Genomic DNA, 13,494 nt, shown 5'->3' on the forward strand with positions numbered 1-13,494 from the left:
TCGAACTATTTCCGCCCTGAGAAGAGAAAGAAGTGGGAAAAGTGTGGTACCGCTGGCAGGGTTCCAAAGACCATAGACCGGTGGTGCCGCACCAGGTTCGCGTGGTTTTGCGGATGCTCTTTTGGCGTCCAAATCGTTTTCAAGTCCCAAAACGAGCTGCTAATGCCATAAACAGGGATGATGCTGATGAGCCTGATGTGCTTCCGCATCGCGCACCAGCCAGACAATCGCACGCAACGCACACATTAGCTACGCACGCAGTAGCGGCGCGCTGTATGTGTCACCTTTTTTTTTTACGGGTTGCCAAAGTTGGCCTTGACCAACATCTGCCTTACGCATGTATTCTCTCTCCCCCTCCAGTCCTCTATCTCTCTCTATCTCTCATGCTATACAAACGCTCCAGAAGTGCGTAACGGCGACGACGCACACATCTACGCACTTTCGGGGCTTCTTCACGTCTTGCGTGGTGCGTTGTCTGTGAGTCTGAGAGCGTTCCGGTGGCTTTCGAGGTTCAATTTGTCCCGCGTGAAGCAGCTCTCTCTGCTAGGCGCTTCGGCCAGCAAAATATCCGTCGTTGAGAGCGAAGAAATCCAGAAAAAAAAACCAGAAAAGAGCTGTATAATGCCCCCGTTGCGCGCACTATTACCACTTGGCCAGACTGTAAAAAGCAAAGTTTACAACCTTAGTCGGTTATTAAATATTTTCTTGTGTCCAAACGGTTTAGAACCACTGGGAACAAGTGACAGCACAGATACAGATCATCCGAGGGTCCGCAAACCCAGAAACAAAACAAATTCGCAGAAGACATAAATCGCGATGTGGATGAAATTCAGCTGTGTACTATCAAACCACCACCACTCCGAGGACCACGCAGTTTGTCCATCACCATTAGCCTCCCATCAGCGGGCGCTGGTTGTTGGTTTGATAAGAGGACACGACGGGCTCTCTTTCTCGGCATATTTCGCGAATCTTCGTTTCCTTCTTGTCCCGTTTCATTCTTTTCTTTTTCTTCTTCTCCTTCTTCTACATCTTGTTCGGCTCACAGTCAGTCGGCGGACTGATTTGGGTGCTGTTCGAACACCGAAAGTGAAATAACCTTGACACATTAAGTGTTATCGCGATAACGGACGACGACGACGGGCGGCAAAGACGAAGGAGAGGTGAACGCGATGCGACGAGTTGCTGGTACGCTGACACACACAGCCACACATTCTCAATATTTGCGTGTGGATGGCTTAGAATACTGGCACGGTGTTCCAGCGGGGGGGCTTAGGTTGATTTTGGGCTCAAAAAATTGGCTCATTTCTGACGAGGCTTTGTGACGAGATTCCATTTTATTTTCTCAAGCAAATGTCAGTAAAAAAACTACAACTTTTCAAGGACATTTGGTTATAGTTTGAGGGACGAAACAAAGTTAAAATTGTAGTTGTTAAAAATTGCATACATGACAACAAATTTCGAAACGCGCGTGTCTGCAAAAATGTACAGGGTGAGCCATCAGGCGCGGTACTCTATTTTAAAGTTGAATAATTCTGTCATTTTTCAAACGATAGTAGAAAATAAACCAGTTTTATTTAGGTTATTCTATGCCATTTATCGTGTCATACTTAAAATATGATATCGATGAAATGACCGCCTTCAGTCGGCATACAAAAAGCGGCCCTTTTTCGGGCATTTGGCATTGTATTTGACAACATTTAGGGAGTTATTTTCGTAATTCCAGCTGTAATATTTGCTTGAAGTTGTTGCATAGCATTCAATTTGTTTGCAAAAACCTTATTTTTCAAGCATACCCACAGAAAAAATCCAGTGCCGTGATATAAATAGAAAACCACCATTTATTTATCATCCATTGCACGATCGCAGTTTCACTATTGACCTTTTTTTTCAATGCAAAGTGTTGCTTTTTAGGATTCCACAAAACACAAGTTTTTTTAAATAGTTATTTGCAAAAAAAAGCATCAGCATTTTTTATAAAAACTCGACGGGGCTATCTAACAAATAGTTTACAGATTATGTGCTCAAAATATTAAATCGATCGGTCTCGAAGTTTTTATATGCTACGATGCCAAAGTAGCGAGCGATGCATTGAGTCGTGCATGAATGAGGCGCGAGTTTTGCTTGAATCTTTGTCAGTTTTACTTTGGATTGATCCAAAAAATGTACACAATAATTGTTCAGCGATCATGAAAAATAAAAAAAAAATGTCACGAATAAAAATTCGAGATCGATAACCAAACAGAGAGAGTGCAAGAGGGGGCGCAACCAGGAAACAAAAAAAACGTCACCACGTCCTTCAACACAAATTTAGCGCATAACACAGGCACATGGCACCTGGAGAGGTAAAGCTGAACTCCCAGAGAGGTTCGAGACCGAAGACCACCAAGCGCAGCTCCTCCTCAAGCGCGCATCAAATCCGGTACACGCGCGCGGGCGCGCGCACCGCTGCTGGTCACGGTCAGGGAACACGCGCAACACACACCCACACACACAGCACTTCGCGAAACATTACGCACGCACCGGGCAGTCACCAGCGCCGCGCGAGTCGAATTCGGGGGGCGCGCGCAAAAAAAAAAAAACAGAGTAGAACGAGGAACTGGAGGAGAAAGAGGTGTGAAGGGTGAGGAGAGAGGAGAGACACACCACGCGGTCGGTCGGCTTCAGTTCGGGCCTTTTCGGTGGTCCGGGCGCAACGCAACAACAACCCCCCCGAAAAACAACCCCCATCACAATCCACCCCCCGCCCCGCAGCCCCCTCAACCCCCTCCTCGCTTCCCCTTCCGCCATCAGCCCTCAGTCGCTTTGCATTTCACGCACCACCGTACCCAAACCTTCCACCCTGATGGGGTGTGTGCCGGGGGTTCGGGGGGTTAGTACTCGCAACCCCTTCCCGCCTCGTCCCGTGTTGCGTACTGCTGCTGCTACTGCTGCTGCTGCATCCACCCCACTGACCCAGTGATGCAGGAAAGGAGGGTGGCGCACCGGCAGCATCGCACGCATCGTGGTCACTCACGCACTTCGTGCGTGAGTTCCCATCCGAATGAGAGTACGCACGTGCGTGCCCGCCCTCCCCTATTATTCGCCCGCGCTCTGCCGGGGGGAGTGCGTGTACGCACCTCGCGCGAGAAAAGCGAAAAGCACAGCGGCGAGCAATGCGAGAGAAAGGGGGCGCAGCGCAGGTGTTCTCTGAGGGTGGCCGGGTGGTGGTTGCCAAACTTTTTCGCCCCGAAAAAAAGCTCCATTCGGGCGGGGGGGTATACGGTGCGTGTTCTGCGGTTTTTTGGTTCAATCGGCGGACGAACTCCGCCACGGCACGATATCGCGCCCTGGCGCTGGAGAAGATGAGGTTTCGGGACATCGGCGATCAGCGTCATCCCCTGCGTGGACCGTGCGTCTTTTGTGAAGGGTAGAGAAGGGGTTGTTTTTTTTTTTTCTTCGGGTAACCAAGTTGTCGGTCACCTGTGGAATATCAGGTGCACCACACAACACAGGACATCAAATACGTACGCGTAGGGAGGGTTTTTGGGGGGGGGGGGGGGGGCATTTTTATTCGCGGTCAAACGCACCTGTTCGTGAAGAAACAGAGAAGGAAAGCGATAGAGCTAGCTAGAGATAGATAGAGAGAGAGAAAATCAACGACGAGAAGGAAACACATTAACATCATCGTCTCCCTCATCATCCCTTCCACCGGGGGAGGGGGGGGGAGGGATGGGGGCGCAGTCTAGACGCACGCACTCTCTTCACCACCCTGCTGGTCCCTGGAGGGAACCCTCTGACGCGTGTGTCACCAAAGTAATGCGCCCTGAGTGTCCTGTTTCGCAGGACAAAAGCACAGACAGAGAGCGAAACAGAGAGAGAGAGAGAGAGAGAGAGAGAGAGAGTGAGAGAGTACGCACGCAGTTCCAGGCCGGATCCGGAGTCCGTTCAACCTTCAGTTGGAGCAGACTAATAATAAATGGTAACCAGACGACGAAACCGCCGAGGCCTACCCCAGACAGACAGACGGACAGACAAACAACCGAGACACAGGCAACGCTTGTCGAGCCGTCCACCCACCCCCTGCGGTATGTCCAATGTCCTGTCGTCGCCCGGCAAGGACGGACAGTGTTAAGGAGAGAAGGTGAAGAGCGATAGAGAGAACGAGAGAGCCACGTGTTCGTTTTCAGCTTATAATTTTTTTTTTGTTTTGGGGGATTGGGGGTGGAAAATGAATTGGGGGTGCCAAATGAATTGGGGGCTGGCAGGGAGGGAAGGTGGGCGCTTACTGACGACCACGGATAAGATTGTGATGACGAGGTGAGGCGCTGCTGCTCTACGACGACCGGAACGGCGCGCCTAGAAGACGATAATTCTCTCTTCCTTCTAGAAAGCGAGAAACCACCCGGGGTGGTGTGTGAGTGCAAGGATGTGTTTCCTTACAAGACAGTCAGTCTGTCAGTCTTCGATACTCTCTGTGTATGTGAGAAAAGCGTCCGTCTGGAAGAGCGCCCCAGGAGGAGCAGGGGTGAATGGCCCCCCCGGGCGGGGGTGGGTGGTGGCATTGACAGGGGGTGCAAGGATTTGGAAAACTTTCCGTCGACAGGCAGGCAGGCCGCCTTTTGTCGCGCAATCCATCCCACATCCATCGACTACACCAGCCAGCCGGCTAGTACCACTCCAACACCCCCTAGCAACATCATCCCCCTACCCTCGCTACCACGGTTTGGGGGATGTCTGGACGGTTGGCTCCTGGCGAAACGAGGATAATGACACCACCAGGACCCAGGGTTTGTTTGATGGAGGAAGGGGCAACCGAGTGGCCCATTCACCCCCACCCACTTGTTCTGGTTTGGTCTGGTCTGGAAATTCTCTCTCTCTCTCTCTCTCTCTCTCTCGCTACGGTTACACGGATATTTGTGTCGGTCGGCTCGGGAAAACGGGGAGAGGGAATGTATTGGATCACGCTGAAGCGCAACAAAAAAAAACCCAAAACAAAAATAAACAAGGAAGCGAAACGGAAAAAGGGAGAGTACAGCGAGAATATGAATAATTATCAAATCTCTCTCTCTCTCTCTCTCTCTCTCTCACTCGAGACCTCGAATTGCATGCCTTTAATATAAAGCAGCCAGCCAGACGCACGCACACGACGCACTTGAACGACCCCTTGCACCCTTCGGTTGCACCCCTCAGTCACCCGCGTCAGCCCGGCGGCTCATTTTTACGCATTCGCTCATTAGATATGTATGGATGCTCTCTCTCTCTCTCTCTCTCTCTCACTCTCCAGCCAGCCAGCCAGCCAGCCAGCCAGTCAGCCATTGAGCCTGCCTTCCAAATCTCGTACCGCACCCCCTCCCCAAAAATAGACCACCACCCCTCTCTCTCTCTGCCTCTCCAACTCTTGCTTCGCAAGAGCTCTCCAGTTACAGAGCCGTTCCGGGGTGTGCCTGGTGGCGTGGAAGCCTTTTGAACTTGACATCGAGTGAACTCACCGCTCAACACCGCTCCGCCACCACACGCAACCCGCCACCCCCCCCCCCCCTCCCATTCCTTCTATAAAGAAAAAACAGCTGCTGGTGCTGGTGCTGTTGATGGGCGCGCTTGCTCTTTCGTTCGTGAGTCCGACAGTAATAGAGTCTAGACTACTCACCCTACCTTCCTTCATCCCCCTTCCTTCCTTCCCTTCCCTTCTTCTTTTTTTTTCTCTTTTTCCTCGGGGGGGGGGGGGAGGGGGGTTTTCTGCTCCTCAAGGCCTTGAGCGGAGACGAGCCAACCAACCAGTCAGCCAGCCAGACGGCTTTAGGCCAAAGATTGTGCGTGATGTGCACGCGTGTGTGTACCAAGCCATTTTCGACTGTCTATTCTGTGCGTGCGATTCACCCGTTCCCGAGTCGCACAGCCACAGTTCCATATCCGCTCTGTCGCCGCCGCCATTCGTCGTTAATGATGATGGGTGGTAGTGGGTGGGTGGGTGGGTGGGCGGGGGTGGTGGTCTACTGTTACAGCTGCGCACGGTTGATGCTGCGGTGTGGCTGCGGTTTTGTGTATTATGTGTTGTTCCTGCTCTTCTCTTGCTCTACTACATGCTACTGCTGCTGCTGCCACGAAGATTTTTGTTTGGATGCTTGGATAGAGTGCAAAAAAAAAACGGAGAAAAGCGGTGAGATGAGCAACGACCGAATGTCGGAACCAGGGCCGCTCTTTGGAGCACTTGGCGCTGCTGGACCGTCGTCTTCGATCATTCACATCAACCTTTTTTACAATCGGTAGAGACTTGATTTTGACTTTGACGGTCTTATCACACACGCTGGCTGGCTGGCTGGCTGGCGGGCAGAATTTCATTATCAAAGTCAGGGACAGACTTTACTGCTGCTACTGCTGCTGCTGCCAGTTGTGCAAGATGCCGTACACACAAGATGCCCTTCACATCCATCCCTCGATCTATCTCTTGTGGATGTCGCTGTCAAGGGCGCTTTCACTCTCTCGCGCTAGAGCGATCGTCGTTCTCGCGCTCGCGTTCTAGCTCTGGCTGTGTGAGGATCGCCTCGAGGTGTTCCTTTGTTCGTGCGATCACGTCGTCCAAAGGGGATGGTGGGCAATGTTGGTTGATGCTGTAATATCCTCTCCTCTCTCTCTCTCTCTCTCGGATAGCGCGCGTTGGCAACTTATAGCAGCAGCAGCAGCAGCAGCAGCTGTTGCAACTGGGTGCAAAATGTGAACAACAACAGGCGGCGATCGCATCGCATCGCTCGCTGCATTCAGTGTACGCCTAGAACGCACGCAGTCTTCCTATGAAGCCGCACGACAGAGAGAGAGAGAGAGAGAGAGAGAGGGCGAGGGAGTCTTAAAATCTGTAAAAAAAAAAAAACAATGATCATCTGACATGTTTCTTTGGCATCTGGCAATTGATCTCCCTTTTCAAAACACACCCTCATTTATTTGTTGTGCAAAATTTCTTATCAATCTCTCGTCCCTTGCTGCTGCTGCTGCTGCTCAAGTCTAATGCCAGCGATACACGAATCGTAAACTGATGCGTAAATCTTATGATTAAAAGCAAGTTATTATGTTTGTTTGTGCGCGCATCACTCCAAATCTACCCGGCCGATCTTCACCAAACTTGGCACAAAGATAGCTTAGCTCTGGTGGTTTTCAAGTAAATTTCTCCAAAATTTACACAATTGTTGGTGATTGCTTTACACACCATGTGACAAAGTTTGGTTCTTGCCGGATAAGGGGGAAGGGGGGCCACCATACACCCCCTATTCGTAAAATCCATTCTAGGGCAATATGGGTGTCATTTCCAATGTTTTTTTGGGTCTTTTGATTAATTGTTTCATCAAAACGGATTACACTCCATTCTTTCACCCTGCGCTCTCCTCCATGCCTCCCAATTCGAAGCAGGTTGATGGTAAGCTTAAATCAATAGTTGGATTTGGTTCCTTCTGTAGTAATTTAATCCCAATGTGATCCAAAAACAAGCAGAAAGAGAGAATGAGTGGGAGAATTCAATTGGCACCGATCTTTAACAAATGATATCGGATCCAGCGTGACCATTAAATTGTTGTTTTAGCTAAGATGACATTCATTACCTGCACATTGCTTAAATGGGGGATTTGTTATGAGTTAAACGTGGATTGGCTGCCGTTTATGTTCATAAATTATCAATGTCAATTAATTATTTTTACCCTTCTCATTTTTGGTCAGTATTTTCTACAACCGGCATGCTCTCAAGATAAAACTCAAGCTGATAGACGCGTTTAATGCTACAAATGATATCCTGCTAGAAATAGGATAAGAAAGATGGACCAAGGGGAAAAAAAACCGTACCGTTTACCCGTATGAAATCGGGTATATCAGCTAGTATAAAATAAATGGGTATATCTTTACGTGACCGGATTGAGACGCGTAAACCGAGTTACACTGAACTTTAATCGACTTTTGTGAGAAAAATAGAATCCCTTTTCCGAAGAAAAAGATTAAAAAACGCTAGTAATGATCACTCACCATTAATGCAAACCACAAACAGGAAAAATAGCGACGCAAGTCGCTTGCGAACAGCGTTTACGCTAGGATTTATGCTCCGCGGACCTATAATATTTTTACAGCGTGTAAACGGCAGGTATAAAGTTTTTGACATATATTTTATATTTCCCCTTGAGTTTACGCTTCGTGTATCCCTGGCTTAAAGTCTGTTTGGGTCGCAAAAGTCGTTGGATTTTTTTTTTTTTTGATGCAAACAAAACTTACAGAAACTCTAACTCCCATTACGCCACTCCATTCCACCGACACCGAGATTAGTACAGTGGCAAAGCGTTGCGACCGGCAACGCATCTCGGGAATAAAGAATTGACGACGCACGACGCAAAGCTGATTTCAAAGGAAGAAAAGAGCAAACGCAAAGAGAGCCAGCGAGAGAGAGCGAGGGGAAGAGTGCAAGCGAAGGGAAACGGGGGGGGAGGCTGGAGCACGTGACTGCAGTAACCGCACATCAAGGCTATCAAACGAGGGTGGAAAATCGAATAAAAATGCATGCTGAGAGCAGCGAGAACGAGCAAGAAGCAAAAGGGAAATTCCCTTCACTGCAATGCACTGCAGAAAAGCAAGGAGTGCGCAGCGAGCAGGCTAATAATAATAATGATATTAGCTAATGATATATAATAACGAATTAACCGGCTCACGGATATGGTCGCGACAGCGCTGCAAGGAATGAGCGAGCGATGAGATGCGTGGTGTGGTGTGGTGTGGTGTGGTTTGCAGTGCGTGTCTCTTGGGCCCACCACCGATCATCATCATCATCATCACTCTCTTCGCCTTGGCAGCGCAATTTCCCGATGCTCTGCGTGCGTGCCCACAGCGCGACCACAATGGAACGGATTTTCTTTTTGCTTTTTTTTCGGGGGGTTGCGGGTGCGGAGGGGTGTTTCGGCTTTAATGCACCCGCCGCCCCTTCCCTTCCTTCACTTTATCCTTTCCTGTTTCGTGTTTTTTTGTTTTCTGGCAACGCCAATCCAACGCCAATTGGGCCACGAATGAAGGGACCGAGGGGTGGAGTGAGAGAGAGAGAGAGAAAGAAAGCACACGTGTGTGTTGGGTGCGTGGTTGCATCACTTCCAATCTCGCGCTCGCCTTCGTTCGTTTCGTTCGCTTCCCTTTCGTTCGTCGATTGTGGTTGATTTTTTTTTTAAGAGAGGGATGATGGGGTTGAAGGAGATGGTGCGTCTGTGGAATGCACTTCGGGCGGTCGCCGCCGCGCTCGTAGCGTAATGCGTTTTGCTGCGGCCGGAATGATGATGACGATGATAATGTGTGCCCCCATGAGCATTCTGCGTTCTGGCGTGCGCGAGCGAGCGCGCGCCCGCGCGCAAGGTGGCGCAATTTTGCGGTTTTCTGGGTGCCCCGTGGACACCGTCACCCCGCTTTTTTTTGGTCACCGAAAGGGGACCTCAAAGTTGTCTGCTGTTGTACTGACTCTGGGCCCCAAAAAGTGCGCATCGTCGCGCGAAGCGTTCGCGATCGTTTGACAGCTCAGCGACTCAGCTGTTTTGGTATCAAGGTCAAGGTCACGCGTTTTTGGGCGCCTTTATGAGTTCGCTGTTTTGACACCTTATGACGTCACGTCAAGATTGGCCCCCCGTTTGGTCCTTTTTACTTCCTTCCAGCTGACCGGTGTTGCGATACACAGCAACGAAATAGGAAAGACGAAAGTGGTGGCGACCCGGCGGTGCATGGTGCTCAGTGGAGGAAGGCACGCGTCCGCGCGTGGCTTGTGCACTTGCCAGGAAACGGCAGAGAGCGACAGAAAGAGAGAGAGAGAGAAGGGGGGTAGCTGCGCATCCGTAGTGCGCTCCCCATGGTCACGCAACGCGCAACACAAACGGCAGCGGCAGCAGTAACAGCTGCAGCAAGAGTGTGATCATCGTCCGATCTGCCGTGCCGTGCGAGTGTGTATGGCGCAATAAGCCACGATACCAAGCGTCGCCAAACGACGGAACGACGCGAATACGGCGCGATGCAAAAAAAAAAAAGAAACTAAGTAAGAGGAGGAGAAGGGAGGTGAAGGAAGCGGCAAAGGGGAGGGGTGCAATCTGCTGCCGCTCATCACAAGCACACCCACCGCGCCACGGCCACGACGACCACGACCAGCGGTTAATTGTCAATGTCAGTGTCAAGTACGCACAGCGGACGCTTGGATTGCCTCTCTCTCTCTCTCACTGTTTCGCGAGAGCAGTAATGCACTTTTGTGGTGTGTGATGGAGGTGCGATGCGCTTGACGCTCGCGCAAATTGTGAAGTACTACCGACGGACGGACGAACCTGGGCCAGAAACAAACCTTATGCAAATGGCGCGCGTGCGCGCGCGCTCGCACACACTAAGACACGCCAGGCAGTGCAAGCGGGGAGAGCGAGAGAGAGCGAGAGAGAGAGGGGGGTGCGTGCGCACACTCGACGCCCGACGATCATCTCGACTGGCGCAATGCAATTGCGAAATTCAAATGCTGTGACGGGGCGCCACTTTGCCATTGGTAGGGGTGGGGGGGGGAAGAGTGTGTCACCGAGGGGGGAGGGGGGGAGGGGTGTCGCATGCACGCACACAGTCACGGATTGGGCAGGGGAAAAGGCAGAAGGCAGTGGAGTAGGAGGCGGCCGCTGCGATACGTTGCGACTGCCACCGACCTTGTAGCCCTTCTTGGCACTGTGGCCATTTTGTTTTCGTTTCCCACCCCCTCTCTGCCTCCTTCTCATCCTCATCCATTTCTTGACACTCTCCTCCAGCTAGTTTCCTGATAAGAACACCGAGGTAAAGGTGAATGCATCGTGCGACGGGGGGCTCTATTGCAACCCTCCATCCCCTTTTGAGGGGTGGCCCAGCCCCCCCCAACAAGGGATGAGGTGCCAAAAGTAACAGTTTTTCCTGAGTTTTTTTTTTATTTGGAGCAGGATCGTGCTGGGGGTGCTGTGGACACCCTCTGACAGCCTTTTCCCCTATCCCTCCCGTAAGGGTTGGTCCCGTTGGTGACATCATCATCCCTCACGACGGGGTGGCCCGGAAGGCCCGTTCCGTCGGACAAATCATCGGAGGGGGGTTTCTTTTTTTTTTTGCGTTAAAAATATCGCACGAGCGAGCGAGCGAGCGAGCGAGCGTGTGCAGTATATGCAGCGAAAAACCATTATGATGATGCCCTCTGCCACGCAAAGGCAACCCCCCTCCCCACACCACCACCACCACCACCAGAAACTCATGCACCGCGCGCACATGCACCAGCATGCACCGGTGATTCGTCGTCGACTCACCCACAGGATGTGGTTGCGTGCGTGTCTGGGGGTGTGTGTTAGAGGCACCGGGCACCACACAACACCTTGCCGCCCTGGTACCGAAAATCGAAAAAAAAATGTGTCGTGAACGGGGCAGCGAGCGCGCACAGAGAAGAGACACAGAAACCAGCGCGGAATCTCGTGAAACAGAGGGAGAGAGAGAGAGAGAGAGAGAGAGAGAGAGAGAGAGGGAGCGTGTTGGAGGGTGCAGGCTCTTACGTAATCGCTTCCCCTGTTACCCTTGGCCACGCTTGTCGTTCCTCGCTTCGCTCTCTGTTATCTGCGAACGCAGGCGGGCGCGTACGCTCAAGGTTCTGGATCCGGGACGGGCACAGCGTGCCTGTGTGTGTGTGCGTCTGTGTTGGAGTTTCTCCCCCACCCCCACCTACCCTTTTTTGTTTATGGATTTTTATGCGTTTATGTCCGTTTTGTCACCCAAAAAAAATTTAAAAAAAAAACACACCAACACTGCTCGCTCACCTCAGATCAGCTGATCAGCAGAGACTGGCAGAGAAGCCGAAGTGTCAATCGTCGGTTGACACTTTGGTGGTGGTTGGTACGTTGGTACCTGTGACTCTCGCCCGCTCGCCCGCTCGCTCGCTCGATCGCTTATCTCGTAACTTACTTTTACTCCTCCTCCCCCGTTCCCTTGCCTCTGCTCTGCGGTCGTGCGCTCTGCAATCGTGTTGCATTTACGCGCGCGACTTTTGCTAAGGTGGAAGAGTGCATCGGGGGGGGGGGGGGGGGGGGAGGGGGGGGCACAGGCATCACGTTCTTATCGCCCCACGCACGCACGCACGCACACTGGTACACTCTTCTTATCGCGTTTCGTTTCGCGTTTCACCCCCCCCCCCCCCCTTCACCTGCTGTGCTGTACGGAGACTTTCTTTGGAAATGCGAAGGAATGACAAATATAAAAAGGGAAGAAAGAGAGGCAGAGAGAGAGAGAGAGAGAGAGAGAGAGAGAGAGAGAGAGAATGAGAGAGAGAATGAGAGAGAGAGAGAGAGAGAGAGAGAGAGAGAGAGAGAGAGCGAATGAGAGATCTCCGATCCGATATCCTTGCAAATCGTGGTAGCTCCCAGCAGAGTGGAAGGAAAAGGGTGCAAAGGGTGTAGCAGTAGCATCCCCCCCCAAGTCTGTGTGCGTCAGAGGCCATTTTCCTAAAACAGCGCCATTCGCGAAGCCGCCGAGTGATTGCCAGTCCTAGAGCAGGGGGGGAGGGGGGATGCTAGATAAGGGTTGTATAAGCGTTCGCACTGTATCGTGAAATGCTCGCCTCCCCCTCACGCTTCATCCCTCACCCGGTGCGGTACTGACCGGTGTTGCTTTTCGCGTTGCAATTGTACCGTTCAAAATCTTGTTCATCGTTCCTTGGTGCCGTGCTCGCGGGGGATGATTTCGGCAGTGGGAGTAAACGTGTGTGTGTGTGAGGTCAATGGCTTCAGGTCAGAGAATAAGTTGCCCCCCCCCCCCTCTCATAAGTCGTGCTTGTGTCGCAAGCCTTTATCTGTCCCCGTTTATCGTTGGGCCGCTTGGAGGAAAAGGAAAATGTTACCCTTGGAGGGGAAGGGGTTGAAATAAGTGGCCATTATTTGGTGGTGGGGGGTGGGGATGGGGTTGCAGTTAATGTACACACCGCACCGGCACCATACCGTGTGTATACCGCATGATGGCACGCACGCCACCCCTCTCCCCCCCCCTTCCCCTCCCTTTACGTTTACGGGGGGATGAGGATTGAGATGCGTTTGGAACAGTCAAATCGCCATGCGTGTGCACGCAATGATGGCTGACCCACCGGACCATCGGCGGGCTCGCGTTTCGCATCCACAAAAACCACCCCCGCAACAGCAGCACCCCCCCCCCCCCCCCCCCCCCCCCCCCGTCGCTCGTGTCACAAAGGGGTGGCTGCCTGGCTAGCTCTAGCGCATTTGGCGTGCAGCGTGCGTGCCGCTACGTCCATCCGTCCACCCCCCCCCCCCCTCCTCCCTCGCCGCAATACCACCCACCGCAACCCTCTCTAATGAGATGTGTGTGCGTGCATCGAGGATGGCCATTTTTTTTTTGCTGCCGCTGCTGCTGTTGCATTTCTTCTTCCTCTCTTCCACTTCCTGCTTCTTCTTCTTCTTCGCCGTGGTCGTCGTCTTCTTCGAGGGCTCGGCCCTTTTGTACGCCCATTGCTTTTTCCTTCCCTTCCTTTCACTGTCG

At 51.9% G+C, this 13,494-nt stretch overlaps 1 protein-coding gene across 3 annotated transcripts in view; it reads left to right on the forward strand.

The window, feature by feature from the left end:
- LOC126579754 (mucin-19-like) overlaps positions 1-13,494 on the forward strand; it is a 126,085-nt gene that overhangs the window by 13,206 nt on the left and 99,385 nt on the right. The gene's annotated exons all lie outside the window — the stretch shown is intronic.

The sequence above is a fragment of the Anopheles aquasalis genome, chromosome Y, assembly GCF_943734665.1.
Source record: "Anopheles aquasalis chromosome Y, idAnoAquaMG_Q_19, whole genome shotgun sequence".
Lineage (NCBI taxonomy): Eukaryota > Metazoa > Arthropoda > Insecta > Diptera > Culicidae > Anopheles > Anopheles aquasalis.